At 42.3% G+C, this 21,164-nt stretch overlaps 1 protein-coding gene across 4 annotated transcripts in view; it reads right to left on the reverse strand.

The window, feature by feature from the left end:
- CTNNA2 (catenin alpha 2) overlaps nucleotides 1–21,164 on the reverse strand; it is a 914,223-nt gene that overhangs the window by 247,769 nt on the left and 645,290 nt on the right. The gene's annotated exons all lie outside the window — the stretch shown is intronic.

Here is a 21,164-nt window from a genome sequence, read left to right on the forward strand (position 1 = left end):
AGTATTCTGCATGTGTGTCAACTGCTGTCTGAAGGGTTGGAAGGCTACCATTTAAGGACAGGCAACCAAAAGGATATAATTTTTTTCCAAGTCTTCATTTAAATAATGAATGTATATGAACCTCCTCAAATGTGTTGCTGTTTAACTCCATGGGTTTTTATACACAGTTTGGGTAGATCAGAGATGCCAGATTTATATCCAGCACATGGCGAAATCATCTGAAAGTAGTATTGCCTCTTTCTAAGTCTTTGGAATTATGAAGTGAAGAAAAACACATGCGTCTTTCCACTGCAAAAAACATAAATAACATTTTTAATTTGCTTTAAGATGCAGCCACATCCTGAATTTTGTTTTAAAAATATGTTATTTAATACAAAGGTTGGTGTGGCAGGATGAATTGCCATTTTAATTGATTGCTTAGTATTTGGGGTCTTTGGAAGGTTCTGATGCCAAAAACTGGGCTCGCAGTTGCATAAGGGCCTTGTTATACAGTCATTTTAGGTGGCTTCTGGAGCTGTTAACCCTGGACTGGCTGCACATTAACACCTTTAAAGCTCTCATTATTCGGTTTAAAGTTATGCCATTCCAGGGCAGAATTATCTCTAATACGCATAAATTTGCTCCTATTCCATTAAGGTGTGGCCACTCTCCACAGCTGCTCCATCCATGATAAAAACCTCCAGCATCCCAGGATGCAATAGCTCCTCCCAGATCCTCCTTCGCTGGGGGCTCTCAGACCCCTGGCTGCTTCTGCTAACACTATTCCCATCTGTTGGGTTTTTTTTCATCCTATACCAGAGGTAGGAAGTGTTATTTTTCTGGTAAAAGGTGAAGAATCTCCCCACAGGAGGTGGGGAGGGAGCAGAGAAAGCCAGAATTAAATAAGGCGTTGTCCTCCTGCTGCTCCTGCGGCTTTTTGCTTTCACCTATTAGGTGAATACCAGGTCTCCCTGAGGAATATGACAAGTCCAGGTCAGTTCCAAACAAGCGAGCACCCTTGGTGCAGGGACATGGTCCTAGGCAGCAACTCCCCACCCCTTGCAACCATGTTAAGAGCTGAACACTTTGGCTGGAAGGTGATCGCAGTTGTCTCCAGGACAGAGAGAGAGCTGAGTGCCAGCACTGGGCAGCTCATCAGGAGTGCCGATGACTGCAGATTAGGAAGGGATCTTGGACAGGGCAGGAGCTGGTGTGCAGCGCCCAAAGCTGCATGTTTGCAGAGCTCCTGTTTCTTTGGCTACGGGCAAATGAAAGCACAGTCTTTTATAAAGGCACTGATGTAGCCTGGAGGGTCTGGGCAGAGGCAGAGATGGAGGCAGCAAGCTTAGCAGAAGTATCTGTAGACAAGGTAATCCAAAGGTTCAGGCTGGACTGGGATTGAGGGATAGATGGGCCTTCGAAACGGGGAAGATCCAAACTCCAGCATCGGGCAGCATTTTCACACTGGCCCACTTGCTGTCTGTTTTTTCAGTTTTACATGAGAGCTGGGCACTGGGATTGGCCAAGCACTGGGCATGGAGCAAGGACCAGACCAGCTCCAATTTCAGGCCCACCCCCCATTTTAGGGAAACCTCCCCCTACTGCTTGCTTTGCTGGAACCGAATCCTGTGATCCTGCCCGCAAAAAACTTCCCCCCCGGGGCAGCCAGATCCTGGGGCTCCCCACTTGCAGCCTCTCGGCAGTGCAGCTCTGCCATCGAAGGTAGGAGCAGGGTAGGCAGGGACGTCCCCAGAGAGCCCCCCACAGGGTCCGTCAGCCTCTCTCAAGGGGACCCCACCACCTCCCTCCTATCCCTGCAGTCTAGGATGCTGTTGATGCGATGGGCAAGGGGTGGCCAAAGCATAGAGAAGTCAGGTTGGAAGGGACCTCCCTGCTCATCAGCCTTCTACTGGCAAGTCACAGCTATGCAGGTAGGGGTGCACTCAAAGGTTTCTAGACTAAAAGCGTGACTGCTCCGAACTCCAAGATAGCACTAAGCCGATTAACATTTTTGCAGTTTATAGTGTAATTTGTAACAAAGCCCAAAGAGTCCATGGGGTCAGCACCTTTTTAATGTGGTGGGTAGTTCCATTCCTCCCCCCTTTTAAGCTCTAGTAGGTATTTCCATCTACATTTTATAATTCTTCTTTTATTCTGGAAACTATCTATAGTTCACTTAAAACCTAGGAACAGAAACTGCAGCTATTATCCTCTAAATTGTAAATGTTGTTTGCCTTCATTGTTAGCCATAGATAACAATAATGATAATGATCTGATGAGCTGCTTCTCAGCTTGACACCCCCCCGCCCTACCCCCAAAATCTAGGTGAATACATTAAACTAAAGTAATCATTTGACCTAACCACAAATGATACAAAAAGCCTCTTTGATTGCCTAGAGGCAAAGATTTCCCTTATGCCCCCATCTTGTCCAATTTCTTGTCCAAGAATCACAAATGCAGTGTGATGCTGAAGCATTATGGATTTTTTTTGGTGTAAAACAACAAGAACAAAACCACAGGACAGACACTTGAGAGTCACTTAATCTTCTCTCCATGGAGATACCCGATTATCTGAGAAAAGTTCCCAGTAAAGTTGTTAAGTGCTTGAAAGATAGTGAATACTCTTTGAGGATTTGGACATGACTTCCTACGTTCTGCCCACTGGGAAGCTACAACTTTATTTTCCCCCTTTTGCCTAAAAGATAATGCTTTTTAAAGATGACCAAGAGATTTAGCCATGGAACTCCTGTTGAAATGAAAGGGTGCTGGGGATAAAATACTTAATCAACTCTCAAACCCTTAAGCTAAACATTTAATTTTATTAAACACCTAAAATCAAATGGCCTGAGACATTTCTTCATAGCCTATGGGCTTTCCCCCCAACAACTGAACACCTAAAAGAAAGACGTTCCCTTATTTTATTGATTCATAATATTCGACTACCATGACTGTAAAGACCAGTTAAATGGAAATAGGGTACGGAAAGATTACGCATTACAAATTGACCAAGTGACATGCATTACTATATTATTTATGCATTTCATTTCTAGGGATCAAATATAGACTATGAGAACTGGGTCACTTACTCAAAGTTAATATATACAAATTTTATAATTCCTGGTCGTGCATACTGGTATTTTGATTAAATTCCCTTGATTGTGAATTTATATGAGGGTTAGTTTTTAAATGAGAGAGAGAGGGGAAACAAAATAATGTGAAACACTGTTTGATCCTAAGAAATTGTCATGAAAACTTAGCAGTACACCTATCACCATGATGATAAAAAATACTTTACGTCCCCCAACATACACACTCACAGAATAGACCAACTTAGCCAGACACACACATATACATATATGGATGTGCATGCACGCACAAGGGAATAAATGCAATTCTAGTCTGGCTAAGTTGATCTATTCTATGTCCCATAAAGAAATAAGTGAAACGTCTGCTCTGGAATACAGATTTAGAAATGTGACATATGGTAGATATCACAGTATTAATATTAAGAAAAATATTTGAAAATGATACATTAGAAAGTGAAAGGAAGACCATTTTCATAAAAGTGATAATGGTCTTAAGGAAAGTTTCACTGTATATGCAAATGCCATTATGTATAATAAATATAAGGCTACCATGTATACTGGTTAAAGTTCAATGATTCTCCTATTTTGGTTAAGGTTTTAGAAAAGACATTCTGAGTGTGGAAAAAAAATCAGAATACAGTATTTAGGGGGAAACAGGACAGCAAGAAAGAACAGGATAAAAAATTGAGTCCCAGTGTGCATGTAAGCTATCTAGGAAAGTTCATAGACTTCATAGATTTCATAGACATCAGGGCTGGAATGTACCTCGGGAGATCACTGGGTTCAGCCCCAAATTAAGCAAAACATTTAGTTTCTGACACTGAAAAACCAAATTCCCATATGCCAATTATTCCGCTATGGAAACATATTAATAGCAAACTCCCTTTACCTCCCATGCAGCATTGAATGTTGGAAGACACATTAATAAAAAAAGAATTTGCGATTTATATGACACCCTTCCCAAGAAAGGCTCAGGGCAGCTTATGGCAAGGGAAGCAGAACAACTTAAAGAGGAAACTAGCATAAATGAGACAAAACAAGACAATAAAACAACATTAAAAGACCCACTAAATAACGTCTTGGCCTAGTTTTGGTTGCTAAATCCATGCCCAGGAAGAAAGGTCTTCTAGTGCTTCCAAAATACATCCAGGATCAGGTTCTGCCATGCCTCAAGAAGGAGGATGTTCTTGGATGTTCTTCCCCCTCTTGAGGAAGCAACTGCGGACAATGACCTGATACACATTTTTTGGCAAACAGACTTGGTGCACTGACGGCACTTGCAGGAGGTTGCTCTTGGCTGATGTTAGGAATCGTGACGGGGCAAAGGGAAGTAAAAGGTCCTATAGGTATGCAGGTTCCTGGCCATTTAGGGCTTTATAGGTAGAAACTACACCTTGAAGTGTATCAGAAAAACTACGTGGAGCCAATGCAGATGTTGGAGGACTGGTGTTATGTGCTCCTAATGAGCTATCCTTATCAGAAGGCAAGCCAGCAAGTTCTGTACCAGCTGCAGTCTCTAAAGAGTTTTTGAGGGCAGATTCATGTAGCGTGCATTACTGTCTAGTAGTCCAGCCTTGGGGTTAAAAGGCATGGATGATATTGGTTAGATCAAAATCTGGGTTGGGGGGGGGAAGGTTTGCAGACTTCTCACCGGATGGAGTTGGTAAAAGGCACCCCCTCACTGTCACCTGAATATCCAGGTACAGCAGAAGAATCGGGGGCACTCCCAGGCTGCAAGCCTGAGTGGCAGGGTATAAACAAGTTGTTGTGCCTGCTGCCATGCCTTCTAATGAAACCCTCCACCGCTCCAAACAATGGTTTATAACCCAAATAATAACCCATGACCCAAGCAAGCAAGCAAAGCAAACCTGGTGCCTTTCTCTAGGTAGCTGGATAGAGATCGCTATCTCTAGCCCTTCCTAGAAACAAGCTCCTTTGGGTTTGAGTTTGCCTGCTAGCCTTTCCCAACTCAAGCTGCTTGCTCTTTCTCACTTTAGGTTTCTACCTGCCAGATAATCACCAACAGCTGGGGTCCCACTCCAGGGCTCCCTGCCCCTCTTAAAGGGCCAAGCCGCCTTGTTAGATAAGATGATACTACATATATCTCAGGGTTACACCTTCTAAACTGCAAATGATTATTTTAAATCAAGGCTACCAACAGCAGTGCCAATTATTAACATTAATGATTACAACTACTGTTTTGGCTAGATTAATAAGGATCTGACCGTACAGTATTTTAACTCATTTTTTTTCCTTCTGCAAAAAAAGAAAACAGTTTAGAAGATTTTACAAAATGCAGCTTTTTCCCTTATTAGGGAAACCCCGCATTACAGAAACTTTTACTCATATGAGCATGCACTCATATCACATACCCACACCAACTACACCGGGACTTGTGAGGAGCAGAGATTTGCAGCGGGGAATGGTATTTACATTCTGCCATTTCCATAAGCACTGTGCTCAAACAACCAAGAAGAGCTATAGGGTTGTAATGGCTATTAGCACTAAAAGTACCAAAGAAGAAAGTTCAGCTGGATGTTTTGTTTGCGCTGTGCATTTTAAGCAGACATAACTGTCAAACGCCTCATCAGTGCATGACATCTTAAGGATACATTTCTGAAATGCATTCTGCATTGGTGTGTGTGGCAACTTAATGGGCTCTTAGTGCAGAAAAATATATAGTGGCATAACTTAGGAAAAAAGATCCTAAAATGTACACTCTGCATTTGCTACTACAGGCACATGGCCGTTTCAACACTGGGATAGGATTTTTGATGAAGTACCTTGTGGCAAATTTGAAATACTAGCCTGGGGGCTCCGATGAGACATAATTCACTCCAGTAGCTAGAACAAATCCAGCTTCAGCATCCATTCCTCTAAACTCATTATTGACCCGAGGGAAAATGCTAGCCTTAAGCAAGTTTTAATAAAGACTCTGGTGGAGTAGTTTCTGTAGCACTAAATGCGATAATGAGAAACAAGCCACTTAGCTGCAATAGACCCAGGACCTGTATATAACCCAAAAGTCCGTTTTCTAAGGTTCTTGGGATTCTTTGCAGAGATGAACAGACATCCAAAAGAGATTTAACTACCTTGCACACTAATTTGTTACATAAAACTCAGTCAGGCTTAAATAGACCAATATTCTGCTTGTCCTAGCTGAGCATAATTTATTTTACTGTGTCTGCAAAATAAAAAATGTCCTCATGGTAATCCAGTTTGGGTAGACAACCCAGGATTTTGCGAAAGCAGTACAAAGGGGAGTATCAAAAAAAAAAGGGGGCTTAAAATGAATCAGCATTACAAAGTTGTATTATTTGAAATAATAAAAGGTTTCCTCCTTAAATAAATAATAAAAAATTTCCATCTATCTATGATCATTTTATCTGCCATCACATTACACCAAGGAGGCTAAAGTCTAGACTGTAGCTTGGACATTTCTGATATAACTATTACAGCTATCTACGCTGGTGTAGGTAAATACAGACACAGATCAACGGCTTTGTTCTGCAAGGTTTGGTCTGTATGTCATAAACAACGACTGAACTTAATAACTTTCCCCTCCCCGTCCTCTTTTCAGTCATCAGTTAGAAAATAAAAACCGTCTTAGACCGAGGAAGTGACTTCAAAATTAAACAACAGCCTCAATACAGAGAGATACAGAAAGCGTCCTTTGTCTGATTGTTATGATCATTAGTCTCCAGCCCAGGCAGAGCAAAGACAATTTTTCGTGCCTGTTTATCTCTGGCATTCATTCATAGAACGATGTTTTCTTTATTTCTTCAAATTCTGCAGGCAAGTATTTAAGAGTCATGAAAGTCAGTGGGGGAAAATTGAGCAAAATGTTCCTATTTGAATATGTTGGTGACACAGCTGAGGCAAAAGATGGGGAAGAAAAAAAAAAAAGCAAAGCAGCAGTGTCTGGGTACAGCAATTCTGTCAGCAGAAGAGGGACAAAGGACCAGATTTTGATCTGCATTGTGCTGAGTGGTGTCCCATCCAAGTCTGCCACGTTCATCTGGATTTATGCTAGTATCATTCTGGCCAAAATCAGGCCCAGTATCATGAGATGTTTATAGGGAGAGTCATTTTAATACACTTTTAAGTTGCACCTTTTCTGTAGGCTGAATCAAGTATTTATTCTGCACCGGGTAAATTCATTCACTTTAACATAGCAGAAGGGAAAATGTGCTTTGCAGTCAAATCCTCAGATAGAAAGTACCCGGTCTCTTATGCTTGCAATCAGCTAATTCATGTAATTCACATAAAAAGTTTCCAGCATCAGTCCTTGTTTTATGCCACGTCTTATTATTTAGAACAAAGATGGCCGAGGAATCCTGATGCAATTTGTAATTCTGAGGTGGGTTTATTTTGACTGGTTGGCCTAAAAATCAGATGCTAGCAGGTGATTCCAATAAAAATGAAATCAGATCACATTTCTATGAAACCTTAGCTGTTTATATAGATTAGATGCAGTGGGTGGGAGGGGGGGGAGAACATAATATTTCTAGTTTGAATGGAGATCAAATGACAAGACTGGAGTTGCCATCTACTGGAATGTGCAAAGAATGACAACTGACACACAAGACAATCCTGCAGTAATATCATTAGTCAAAATAATAGTAGGTATATCTGTACAATATTGCCATGCCACCACAGATTATTAAAAAAAAAAATTAAAAAACAAAAAATTATATAGGGATTCTCCAAAGAGAAGGAATCATTCTCCAGTGACAGTTTTTGAATACTTCAGAAAATACATGAGGAGCCTGTACTGAAAATGATCACATTTGTTTAAGTCTTTTATCCATACCCGGTAAAAGATTATCTTTATCACTTCATATCAGTCTGGCTTATCCTATTTTTTTTTCCAAGCTGCACAAACAGAAAATAATAAAAGAAGCTGTAAAGAAGGCAATGATGCATGCTTTGGACATGAGTCCCTTATCATCGTGGGCGCGCTGATGTATTATTAGTCTATAATGTAAACGAACTTTACGACAAATCCTTAGCTGATGAGATATTTAGGGCTAGCAAAGTTGTAGATGTGCTTTATCACTAAACACAGTTGCTCAACAATCTTTTGTGCATTTGTAATCGCATGCAACATCTTCATGTTCAAGAAGAAAAAAAAAGTTCTTATTCTTTTCTATTCAAATAAGTTCCTTAGTGGAAATTGTTTCTTAGATGTCTCGTCTAATAGACGGCATGCCACTCAAAGCTTTTCAATAAAATATTTTCACAAGCCACTTCATATAACAAAGTGTTCCTGAGACAAAAGAGACCTTTCCCACACAGATGAGAACAGTAAGGGAAGCAAAAAGTACAGCACAGAAGTACTTCGGTTCACATGATGAATGCATCTGAATTTTTTATTAGTGCATCTAAAACGGGCACAAAATGCTGAGGGGAAAATTACACCAATTCCAACAAGCCAGCAATTCAGTGCAGTCATCTGGAGGGACACTAAAAATTAGCAAGAGCAGCTGACACTAATGACCGCATCACACCTCAAAAGGGAAAGACCAAAGCCATCTCCTTAAAAAAAAATATATATAACAACACATTTCATATTTTAGCATTTAGAGAATATGCTTATTAGTATGTTTCATTTATACAAAATGACAGGATCAAAGTATCTGACATGTAAACTATCGTTTTTATGATTAATGAAGTTCAGAAACAAAGGAGCATTTCTCTGCAAAACACTGGGCTGCATATTTGCTGGAGTTAGTCCCAAGGGGCCTGAGAAATTTTTCTGCTGAGTTTTGAGTCACATTTTTCTCATGTTTTTCTTTTGACCAGAGGGTGATCCTTAATTGCAGTTTTAAGTAAAGCAAGTACTGTTAGCAAGTCATCAAACATTATGAAAAATGATGTATTTCTCTAACAGTCCCTGAAAGGATCCAATTTATTTTTTGCCCTAGTCTCCAGGCAAAATGGCAGAAGCCAATCAATAAATAACTTTTTTAAAGGCATAGCGTCCATTATTTTCATCTACCAGAAAAGGATAACAACCTACATAATACATACATAATTGGAAATAATTGGTAATCTAGTCAGAATAAAAGCATAAACAATGGCAGGATTTGGCCTTTGCATTTTCATATATCTAATCACCTTGTTGCAGATGTTAGTGTACACACAAATGCTTTATAAACTGAGGTCAACTGACTAATTGTCCTAAAAGATGTAGACTAGGGCTAGGGACAAACATTCAAAAAACCTGAATTAATGCAATCTTTGCAGGTTTGTTTAACTTGCCTAAGCTGAACCAGTTTGTAACCTTTCAGACATCCCCTCTGGACTGAAGAAATGCAGGCACTTGCCTGCAGTGGCTCAGGCTAGAAGCCAGGGGGTGCTCGAGCAGCCCTCCCTTCTCTTTTCCAGTACTGAACTGAGGAGGGCATGGCCAGGCTCTGGCAGGACACTCTTATTAGGGAGGGGTTCTCCCTTCCTGACCAGTGAGGGAGCAAGCAGGGAGTTGGTAACAGAGCATTGAGTTACACTGCAGGCAGTAACATAGGGAGTTGTTAGCATTTCTCAGCCCAAACAAAATAAAAAGCCTCTCTCTTTTAGTTCAAGTTCTTCTTAACTTCATCCAAAGAAGGAATGGATGGACATTACCCTCTACCTATTGATTAGCTCCAAAAAGCCCAAAGCCAACACTGTTCTGTCTGCCTTTGTCCTGTCTTTCACAGCATGGACTGTAGCCAGCATGTGGTATGATAGCTAATGCTGGGAGGTGTCTATGTAAGGCAGAGGTGAGGGGGGAATCCATGCTTGTGCAGCCTGGGGGGAAGGGAGATGGAGAAAGCCAGGCAGATGCCACTGTACCTGCAGTCTCTGCTGGAGCTCCAGCTAGGGAGCAGAGGGGCAGGGCAAGCCCTGCTGGGCTGGAGCAGGGAGCAGAGCCCCACCCAGGGTTGCAAAGGATCTGGGATGTTGGGGGACTCTGGTTTAACTTAAACTGGGACAGACATTGCATAAACCGGTTTGAGCCAAATCAGTTCAGTCTGATACTACATACAACCAGGTTTATCTTAAAACAGTTTCAGCTATTTTCAAACTGGTTTATGTGCACTGAATGTCTGTTCTGTTACAGATTTAAACCCATTTCTGATCACTTAAACCAGTCCGTGTGTAATGTCTATCCCTAGCCTAGAAGACTAGGCTAGTGAAGAACTGGTCAAGTGGCCAAATAAGCCCTCTTACTAACTCTGTTTGAAAGTAAAGAGGAGGTCTGTGTGTTGTGGGTGGTGGTTTGGTTTCACACATGCGCATACTATGACCTCCTTTTATAAGCAGTGGATTATTTATCATAAACCCATCCCAAAGTTAAAAAAAAAGATGCTTTTTAAAATAAGGGTTGACAGTAACATTTTCAAAAGAGACTTAGAAAATTAGAAGCAGAAGTTCCAAAGAAGTTCAGTGATACTTAGTCTTATAACTCAGTTTGAAAAAGGAATTGGGCCTTCCTAAGCAGATATAAGGTATGAAAAAGAATATCCTGAGACTTTATGTTTGACTTGTTTTTGAAAAGGATGCTAGCAAAAAAAGCAGTATTAGGTGCTGATGTATTCTTGGAAGTCAGTGTTTCTGAGGAAGGAGGCTAAAGCCCTCTTCATCAGTTGTAACCATGACAAATCTGATATTTGGAAGATGAGATATGTTGTACTGTCACTTTCGAAACTGAAGGTTACAACTACTTGTAGGACGAAGGCCAGGAAACCACAACGCAAGGCATATGTTTCTAGCCACCACCATTTGTCAATTTTTTGTTTTGTTTTTGTAACTGAAGCTGTGTAAATGTCTAGTGTCAAGAAGAAAGCTAGAAGGGGCTCCAGGCAAACTTAGTGATTTGAGGAAAGATATACAAGTAATATTTATCAATCAAATACAGCTGTTAAAGCAGTGGCTCCCAACCTTAGGGCATGGCCCAAATCAGGGTCACAGGGGGTCCATTCCTCGCTCTGCCCCTCCTGTCTGCAGGGCTCTCCTGGTGTTCAGTCCATGTGGCTCTCACCACTGCTGCCCCCCACGATCCTGGCCTGGCCCAGGCTCTGCTGATACCACTGGGTATGAGTAAGTCGGCGGTGGGGGTGGGGGTTGCAACCCAGATTAGGGTTGCAGTAAAAAGAGATTAGGAGCCACTGCTAGAGTATAATGGGAACAGTGTGTGCGTGTGTATAAACTACATACTACATACTCGTGGAGTCTGAGCTGTTGGGGGTCTCAGAATTTTTCCAGTGACTACATAAAGATAATGAGCAGAACAAGAGAGATGAGTGAGCCTTTGGCATATGCAAGTGAAGGTTCTGATGACAGAGAATTAGTTGCCCAAAATGGCTGAAACAGGTTTAAGATGAACCTGGTTGAATGTAGTATCAGACTTAACTTATTCAGGTCAAACTGGTTTAAGGAATTTCCGTTCCAGACCCTTTCCTGGTTTAAGTTAAATCAGAGTCCCCCCAGCATCCCAGACATTTTACAGCCCTGGGCTGGGCTGCACTATCTGCTCCAGACAACAAGGCTGGCCCCACCCCTCTACTCTCTAGCTGGAGCAGGAATGGGGAAAAGGATGTGTCCAGACACCAGCCTGGCATGGCTCACTAAGGCATAGTTTCATAGTTGGTAGGGTCAGAAGGGACCTGAGCAGATCATCAAGCCTGATCCCCTGCCATGGGCAAGAAAAAATACTGGGGTCAAATGACCCCAGCAAGGTGTGTATCTAGCCTCCTTTTAAAGAACCCCAGGGTAGAAGCGAGCACCACTTCCCTTGGAAGGTGGTTCCAGATCCTAGCCTCCCTAACTGTGAAGGAGCGCCTCCTGATATCTAGCCTGACTCTACTCTCTGTCAACTTATGGCCGTTATTCCTTGTTACTCCCAGTAGTGCTCAGGGGAGCAAGGACTCTCCCATTGCCTGCTGGTCTCCCTTGGCCAGTTTATAGATGGCAAACAGATCCCCTCTCAGCCTTCTCTTGTGGAGGCTAAACAGGGTCAGGTCTCATAGCCTCTTTTCATAGGGTCTGCCCTGCTGCTCCCTGATCATGCGGGTGGCCCTCCTCTGGACCCTCCTGATGTTGTCCACATCTCTCCTGAAATGCGGCACCTGCTTATGATGCATCTGTGGATGCATGAAAAGGTGTGGTTGGCCTTCCTGACTGCATCCCCACACTGCCGGCCCATGTTCATCTTGGAGTCTATAATGACTCCAAGATCCTTTTCTGCCTCTGTGTTGATGATAAGAGAGTTCCCCAGCCTGTAGGTATGGTGCGGCTCTTTCTCCCTAGGTGCAGTACCCTGCACTTATCAATATTGAATCCGATCTTATTCTCATCCGCCCACCCCTGTAACCTGTCCAGATCCAATTGTAGCTTGTCCCTCCCTTCTAGCATGCCCACTTCTCCCCACATCTTAGTGTCATCTGCGAATTTGAATAAGGTGCTTTTCACCCCCTTGTCCAAGTCGCTGATGAAGCTGTTGAACAGTGCAGGCCTGAGGACCGAGCCCTGGGGGACCCCACTGCCCACATCCCTCCAGGTTGAAAATGACCCATCCACCACCACTTTCTGGGTGCGGCCCTCCAGCCAACTGGGGGAAGGGAAAGGGCTGGGGTTTCCTGGTGGGAGAGGGGAGGGAAGGAAGAATAAACCCCCTCCCTGCCCCCTTCACCTCAAGGGGCCATTCTGGCTAGCATTTGGCCATGCCCTAGCCCTTGTCTCTGGAGCAATGAGGGAGGGAGGGACCCTGACAGGGGCAGCAGCCCATGTCATAGTGTCTCAGGGAGTGCAAGCCTCTTCCCGGTGGCGGGGCTGTGCTGCACTGCAGGCCGGGTGGGTGGGCAGAGCAGCTGCAGCTGGCACAGGGTGAGCAGTGGTGCAACCACTAGGTGGAGCTTGGGGAGCTATGGCCACTCCAAAATTAAGCTCAGCCCTGTAGGCGCCCCTACCAGCCTCACCACACCTGCCATACACAGGCTGCAGCAGCTATGCCTGCCTGACTCCTACCCATAAGGCAGCCCCACCAACAGGAAGAGGCTTGTGCTCCCCGGGACACCATGACAGGGGCTGTTGCCCCTGTCAGAATTCCTCCCTCTCTTGCCATTCCAACGGCAGGGGCAGGGGCAGGGGCAGGGGCATAGCCAGATGGCAGCCAGCACAGTCTTCTGAGATGGTGTTGGGAGGGAGTTTAATTCCTCCCTCCCTCCTCTCTCCCACCAGGGATCCCCAGTTGGGGCCTGCCTGCCTGGGGTGAGCAGCAGAGGTGGCGGCCAAAGCTGGCAGACCCAACTGCAGTCCTCAATTAGGAGAAGGGAGGAAGGAGGGAATAAACCCCTTTCCTGCTCACTTTGCTTCAGAGGCCATGCTGGGCTGACATCTGGCCATGGCCCCGCCCCTTCCACTGGAGGGATAAGGGTGCAGATCCTGATGGGGGCTGCTCCTCCTCAGTGAGACACACCCAGGCTGGGGTCCCTTGGGGGGGGGAGGGGAGGGAAGGGCAGGAATAAATCCCCTCTCTGTCCTCTTTGCTGTAGGGGGCCGTGCTGGGCTGGCATCTGGCCGGGGGGGTCTGGGTCTGGCCATGCTCCCTCCCCCCAGTCCAAAAGCCTGGCAAGGGCTGCTTCCCTGCTCCCCTCCAGGCACACCCCAGCTGAGGTCCCTGGAGGCCAGGAGGTTTAAACCCCTCCCCAATCATACTCAGGGTCCTGGCCACACCCCTTCCCCCTCAGCTCTGTTTCCTTCGGCCACTGTGGAAGGGAAGGGAGGGCTAGCTCTAGCACCCCCTGGCTTTTGGCCTGAGCCACTTCAGGGATGTGGCTGCATTTCTAGAATCAAAAGTGAATGTCTATTCACTTGCTCGCCAGTTCAATCTACACAGGTTAGACTAACCTGCAGTGATTGAATCAATTCAGGCTCAGGCTTTTTGAATATCTGTACTTAGCCCATTAATTTACAGCTCTTGAAAGGCTACTTTTGTAACGGAGGAAGGGAAATATTTATGGATGTTCCTGATGGGGGAATGTTAGAGGAGTAGATGGTTCAAAGGTTTGAAATTATTCATTTGAATGAGTAATGAGTTTTGTGATGTTATTTTAAATGGCTAAATTATAAGAAATCCGTTGTGCATGTGGCTGATACATAGGAACCAAGGGAGGGTGAACACTGAGAAAAAGGTGCTTTCAGCTTATTGCTGTCCATACTGCTCCTTGGCTCCAACAAAATAAAAACGTCAGCAGTGAAGAAGCACCAGTGACTTCTCAACTTAGTTCCTAACTAGCATTCACTCTAATTAGGGCTCAGAAAAGCGTGTGACCTTAGCAAGCTCTGTGCTGTATGCTAAGTCACAGGATCCACTTGCTAGTGGATTTAATAATATTTAATAAATTATGATCATCCAGGAACTGCAGCATGTAAGTCAGTTACTTCCAAAATAAGGTACTATCACAGATACCCTAGGAGCAACAGTCAACTTCAATTACAGACTATACATTTGCACCCACAAACAGATGATCATATTTGTGGACTATTTCCTTCTTAGTTTTCATATAAAAAATAATGTAGGAAAAACTGAAGAGGTTTAGACTTGAATTCGTAGCCTACATAGGTGTGGAGAATGCTATGCTTCCCAAGTTTCCCCTGCTCAAGTACAAAATAGCGTTGTCTTTTTTGCTTTAAGTAATTCTTGTCCTGCTTTGAGGTTGAAAGACCAGTGGAATTAAAATTAAAAACCCCAGCAACAATGCCTAAAGTAAATACATGATATCATGTGGGAAACCAGCCTAAATATCTTAAAAACATTCATTAAAAAAACAGCAGCAGCAGCAAAAAGGAACTGTCAAAAGATCATCTCGAAAGATTCAGAGCTGAACTTGTTTCAGGTAAATATCCCAAAACCTGAATGCTTATCCAGTCTAGAGAGGCCTCTATCACACCTTCTCCATGGTTTTTGTTCTTCCACACAACAGACTTTCATAATAATCAGTTTTGAGGATATTAAGCTGTGAAAGTAGGAGATAGAAGTACTATTTTTTTTTCTAACCACATCTGCTGTCTGTAGCTCTTGGCATGCCATCTTCTCTACCCCTCTTAACGTGTTTTGGCAGCATATCTCCTCCGATATTCAATAAGTCTGTGAAGACAAGTAAAAGTGACTTCTGCTGACCGACCTCAGTACAGAGGCGAGGCTCAGCTAATGGAATGACCTGAAGAAACACTGTGCGACTCGGCACATCAGAAAACCTAACCGGCACTTTCCGGATTAAGTTTTAGATAAACTTGTTTGCTGATACCTCCCATTCCTCCACCCCTCCCAGAAAAGCACAAGACACTCCAGGTTTGTGACAAAGCAAGTCACAAAGACCCCCAGTCATGTTAAGCTCAATATGAACATATGAGGAGACAGACACGGCCTTGACGAGACTGCAACAAAAATAAATAAATAAATAAGACAAAGACGAGTAGTACATACAACGCACAAAGACAGTGATTCACAGACAAAACAAACAGGGTGATGACAAGGGCATGGATTATTTTTTCTTCTTAAAAGTTAACTATCCTCAAATGCCCCCTCCTCTTAACACTTGCTGGTTCCAATTTCTTAAGTATATAAATTATGCCCATCTGCCATTCTAACTACCCTTCTGTCCCCAGCTGGCATATTCCCCAATGATTAATTTAATTGACTCAATCACTTCTTGTCCCCTACCTTCCTACTCCCCAGATGGACCCTTTCTCTTCTTTCGGCCCTTGGAGAGGATTACAGCCAATCAGAGAAATCCTTCATAAATCGTACAGAGTACAGTTAAATAGCATAGACTGTGATGTCAGCAGGGTTCTGCTGAAGTATCCCACTGGGACTACTTGGAAGCTCCTTCTGTTTCCAGCCATGTGGGCCGTGGGCAGGGAAGATAAATGGCTAAGGGTGATGGGGTCTGTGGAGTGGACTCCCAGTCAGTGGGTCTGGATGAGGGGAGATATACTGAAAATTCAAGACATGCACACTTCAAGTGTTTTCAGCTTCACACAATGCTTTCCTACATCTCTAGGAGTGGCTATTGTCACAGGATCACATCATATGGAATGGTGTGATATAATCATGACAAAAAAACCGGTTATCCCTTTTTCACCATCTGTAGTCTCATCATATATAACACGGCATCTACTTTTAAATACATAAGCACCTTTTTCAAAGACAAAAAGCTATGACTAATGGGGAAAATCTACAATACATTTTGAGCTACAGGACGTTTCACAGATATTGACCACTGATTTTGATTTAGAAGCTCTTGCTAATAAAAATTTGGCTCTGCACCAAATCTGAAGAGGAAAATCAAGCACTCTCTTGTCAGATTATAATTAATTTGCACTACAAAAAAAGAGTACAAGGGAGCCAAGTGTTCTTTAAAAATGGTTGTCTAGAATTCTGAACACATACAAAATGTCCTGAAAAAAAAGGCTTTCCTCTTTGGTTGCTTTCCTGTAGAGAGGAGTAGGAAGCCTTCTACTAATTCTGCACAAAATATGGAGTAGATCCAAATAAACTGTGATCTTTCCAGTTTACATCAAAAGTAAAGATTCAGAATAAGCCAGTGTGAGGGACACCTGATAATGATTCGACAGATCTAAAGGAAACGTTACAGCTTTTATCAGTATTTTTCCTCCAAACCATAATCCATGGTTTCCTCCTATGCATACATATGCATTATGACAAAGTAATGAATGAGAGCTGAAAAATGTGTTTGAGATCTGCAAAACCTCTATTTGAGAAATTGACCTTGGAGCACTTTAGGTCCCCTAAGGACATAAGGTGCTCCTTTGTTCAAGGTCCATCTCTCAAATAGAGGTTTTATAGCATTACAGTATCTTTATAGCTATTTATAGAATTCACTGGAAAGTTCACATAATTTGCTTTAATACAGGTGAGAAGTAAAAAGCTTTGATTCTAATGCACCTTTCTTTGTTGTCTTTAGCACTGCAATATGCAAACGTTAAAGACAAATCAAGGACGTATGGTGCAATTTCTCACATGACTCCCGTGAGCTATGAATTAGGCAGCTAAGAAAGAAGCATACAGAAAGATTAAAAAATGCACGCGCATATGCATCCATACCAGAACACACACAACTTCCCTGCAATGCCATTCAGCCAAAACAATGTCATAGTGTTGGTTAGCTGTTCCAGGTTTCTGAGAACTTATTTTACAATTTTTAATCCACTCCTTTGTCTGTGGTGCTAATCTGAGCAGTGACTGTTGCCATGTAGGTATTGTTGTTGCTTCAAAAAGTGGCCCACTTTACATGAAGACAGCAACTTGTATATACTACTCTAGTAAAAACAAGACATCTAATTATAATCTGGATGTAACAAGTCTCCACGACAAAAACTTTGCCAATAAAGCTATATCAATATACCTATACCCACAAAAACTGCTGATGGAGAAACAGTTTACAGCAGTTGGTGTAGTCAAAAGAGCGCTCCACAAAACACAAGCTGTACCAGTAAATGGCACCATTTGCCAGTTTAAGTCACATTCGCATAGGTATTTTGCCAGCACAGCCACGTTGTTCGGGGGGGGGGTACATTTAGATTTCTCAATTCACATTCATATCTTTTTGCAGTAAAACAAAACCTTAAATTCTCTCCATGCTAGGAGTTGTGCTAAACTTAATAGGTCTTAAAGACCATTTAGCACGTGGTATAATTATAAGCAGTTAACATTTTGAAATGTGTTACATGCTCATGGTCAAATATAAGTGGGGACAAGAAAACCCCATAGTATTTGTAGATTAGGCTGTGGTCCCGTTGTGACATAAATTAATGGGAAATCCTTTAAGGCTAGTCAACTAACACCTACAGAAAGGCTTTGAAGAGTCTTGGAGCAAACATTTAAGAAATGTCTAGACAAACATTTCTGAAGGTGGGATTAATTGATTTTCAATTAAATATAGTTAACTAAACCCTTCGGAAATGCTAATCTTGACACTTTGTTCCAAGACAATCCAAAGAATATCAAGAAAGGTTAGTTACCTAGAGTTAACTGAAAATCAATTAGTTCAAATTGCAACAAGACCACAAATTCTAGTCCAGACATAAGCTAGGAGGTTGCCAGCACTGCCTAAATTGCTTGTAATACAATTTCTTTGTGTATGGTAGGTGCTTTAATAATCTACCGTTAAATTAAAGCCATGTTATCGTGGTTGCCATGACTGAAATGCAGCTCACTTTTCCAAAAGAACTGGACTGACTATGGATTCCACTTTGCAATCAGAAATCCATAAGGCTATTTTACAAGCATTCAGGGAGTCAGTAGTTTCTGAGTTTATGAGAATATTACACTGTTAATGAATGAATGTGAGGGACTTCGTCTCACTGTTGATATATTTTCTTAAAAACATACACTGATGATTTTGCATGTAGGTCACCTCCACGGCAGACTGTATATGGCTACACGTGACTAGCTGCTATTGAGCATGGCTGGTGATGGCAACAACACGCCTGCATGCAGTGATAAAAGTGTATTTATCACATTGTCAAAATAAATAGGGTGATTTACATGAGAATATCTAATGCTTAAAGATAGTAACACATCCAATGTGTCTATTCTGCACCGATAAGAGGCAGAAAATTAATGGTAGTTATCACTATTACTTCAACACCCTGAAAAGCTAGGGCCATTTTGGCCAAAAACTTGTCGGTTATATTTGTGTATCTACTAAAAGGGCCATATTATGTAGCTCATCCACTCCTTATCAGCTGCAATTCTAAATCCTATTTAGAGGAGACAGTCTACCAAATGCCAGGAGTGTCCAAGATGTAAATATCAGAGAAATAACAGATTTAATTTGCTACCCTTGAAGTCATGTCTTTTTCTTTCCTTTTCTGTTTTTAAATGTTTCCTTTATAAGAAATGCCATGGTTCACTGCACTTGAAAATTAAAGACTACAGTGTAAAGATCAAGGTTTGAGTTTGTCCGTGCCTAGCCAGAGAGAGAAATTAAAATCACTACTCAAATTCCTATTTCTTTTTTACACTGATAGAAACACCTTAGAAAATACCAGAAGCAATGAATACATTCTTGCGATTCTAAATGTATGGAATAAGACACAAATTATTTTACAGTCAGCTGAAGACTATCTCACATATTGTTGAGTTTGCTCATTTGACAGATAGATGCAACAAAGGGTACCCCAATGTTTAGAGCTCGGGAGCCAAATTCTGATCTTTCGTTGGCCAGTGCAACCCTTCTGATGTCAATGCCATGAAGTGCAGATTTGGGCTACTACAAGTTTGAGCATAAATGATGATAATACACAATGCCTGGAATCAATGAGTATGCAGAGATATTGGAACTAAAATGGTATAAATAATGCTAGAGTGAAGCCTATAACTAAAAATATAAAGTAAAATAAATTACCAACAGACCTTTTTTTTTTTGCTTTTGGCAGCTTCAAGAGTTTGGGAATCACTGCACTGGAATCCCAGCAATTTCCACTTCTGTGCTGGTTCTATATGTACTTTCTCAGCTGAACTTTTCTAAATCTTTATTTATGGTGACCTACTTTGCACTGATTTAATCAGTCTCCTTTAAATACATATAAAAGGAGTTTGTGCTTCTTAAAATGTCTCATAATAGCTACATTTTAATAAAGCTAATTTAAATCTGCTAATTTATAGAGATTTGCCAGAGGGTCTGAAACTTTAGAAAATGTGTAAACTTAACAGTTTGGCTGTGATAACAGCTTAGACAGTGGAAATTAAGCCATTTGCAGAACAATTATGCTGAAAGTGGATTTCCAGTCTTATTACAATAAAAGGTACAATTTTTAAAAGTTTAGGAAATATATGAGACCTGACCTTACAGTCACACAAGCAAGGCATGTATTCACCCAACTTTATTTTTGCTAAACCACATTCCATCCTTCTTGGATTTAGCCAACCTGTTGCCTCAATGCTGCAGCAATATATATTGCACTTTCACAAACTTAGAATAAATTGCCTTCTTTTTATAAAAGGGCTTTAGAGATACAAGGACAAATTCTTCCCTGCAACAGACTTCTGTTTGCAATAGTGGGATGGAGGCTGGCTGGGGAGCTGACTCTGGCTCTCTACGTCTGAAAAGCAGTCTCTGGGCCACCGTTATATGAATCTGCTGTAGTCTCCTCTACTTACCGTACGAGAATAGGAGCCTTAATAGAATGCAGGAACGGCAGGCTGACGCTGGGCCACACCCCCTGCATAATACCTCTCCAAGTTATGCCAGGAGGAGGTGGCAGAGGAGGAGTTGGGCATATCACAATAGTGTCCAACCAGGAGTTCACCTCAGCCAGAGATTAGTAATAGAAATGTGTAGAAAATCTGTCACCGACATTATTTTGATCATCCTTTGATGCATGGAGCCAGCTACCTCGACTGCAATGATAGGTGAATTTTGGAAGAACTCGCCCAGATTTTTCAGTGGACAAGAGCATTACCACCCTAGCCCATGCACATCTGTTGGCCTGTGACTAAGCATTTCACACAGTGCTCATAAAGGCCCAATGCCTCCAGTTTTGCTCTTGACTTCATCGAATACTCAGAACAGGAACCCGGAAGGTACCCTTGACCCTGACTTTTACAGCCTCCTTGTCTGCTTCCCTTAACTTTCTTCTTATCCCTTGGCCCATTGTGCTAGTGTACTGGGGAGCAAAAGGCAATGTGCATTGCTACCACTGGAAAGCAACACGGGGGAAGAGCAATGCGTTTCATATTCCTTCCCAAATGAGAAAAAAAAGCATGTGAAAGGTCTAACCAGCACAAGCACTTCACATTTAGGTAATCCAGTGTCTCACATTACAATGCAATGCATATGTACATTGGAATAAACCGAACCCGGAGGATAAAGAATTCTTCATTCCTAGTCCTGAGACCGCCATCGAGGTATTTTAACATTTCCGTCTATTTGAGAAGCCTTTTCTGAACAACTATGTCTGCAATGATTCACTCATATGCTCGTGTTTGCTCTTATGATTTTGAGGTGAGGCGAAGTGGGAGGAGGTCGTCTAAGTTTTCTGGGATGTCCCTTGCCAGATGATTTTTTACTGCATCAAATTACTGCA

The sequence above is a fragment of the Crocodylus siamensis genome, chromosome 2 (assembly GCF_052110815.1).
Source record: "Crocodylus siamensis isolate JL-2025a chromosome 2, ASM5211081v1, whole genome shotgun sequence".
Classification (NCBI taxonomy): Eukaryota; Metazoa; Chordata; order Crocodylia; family Crocodylidae; genus Crocodylus; species Crocodylus siamensis.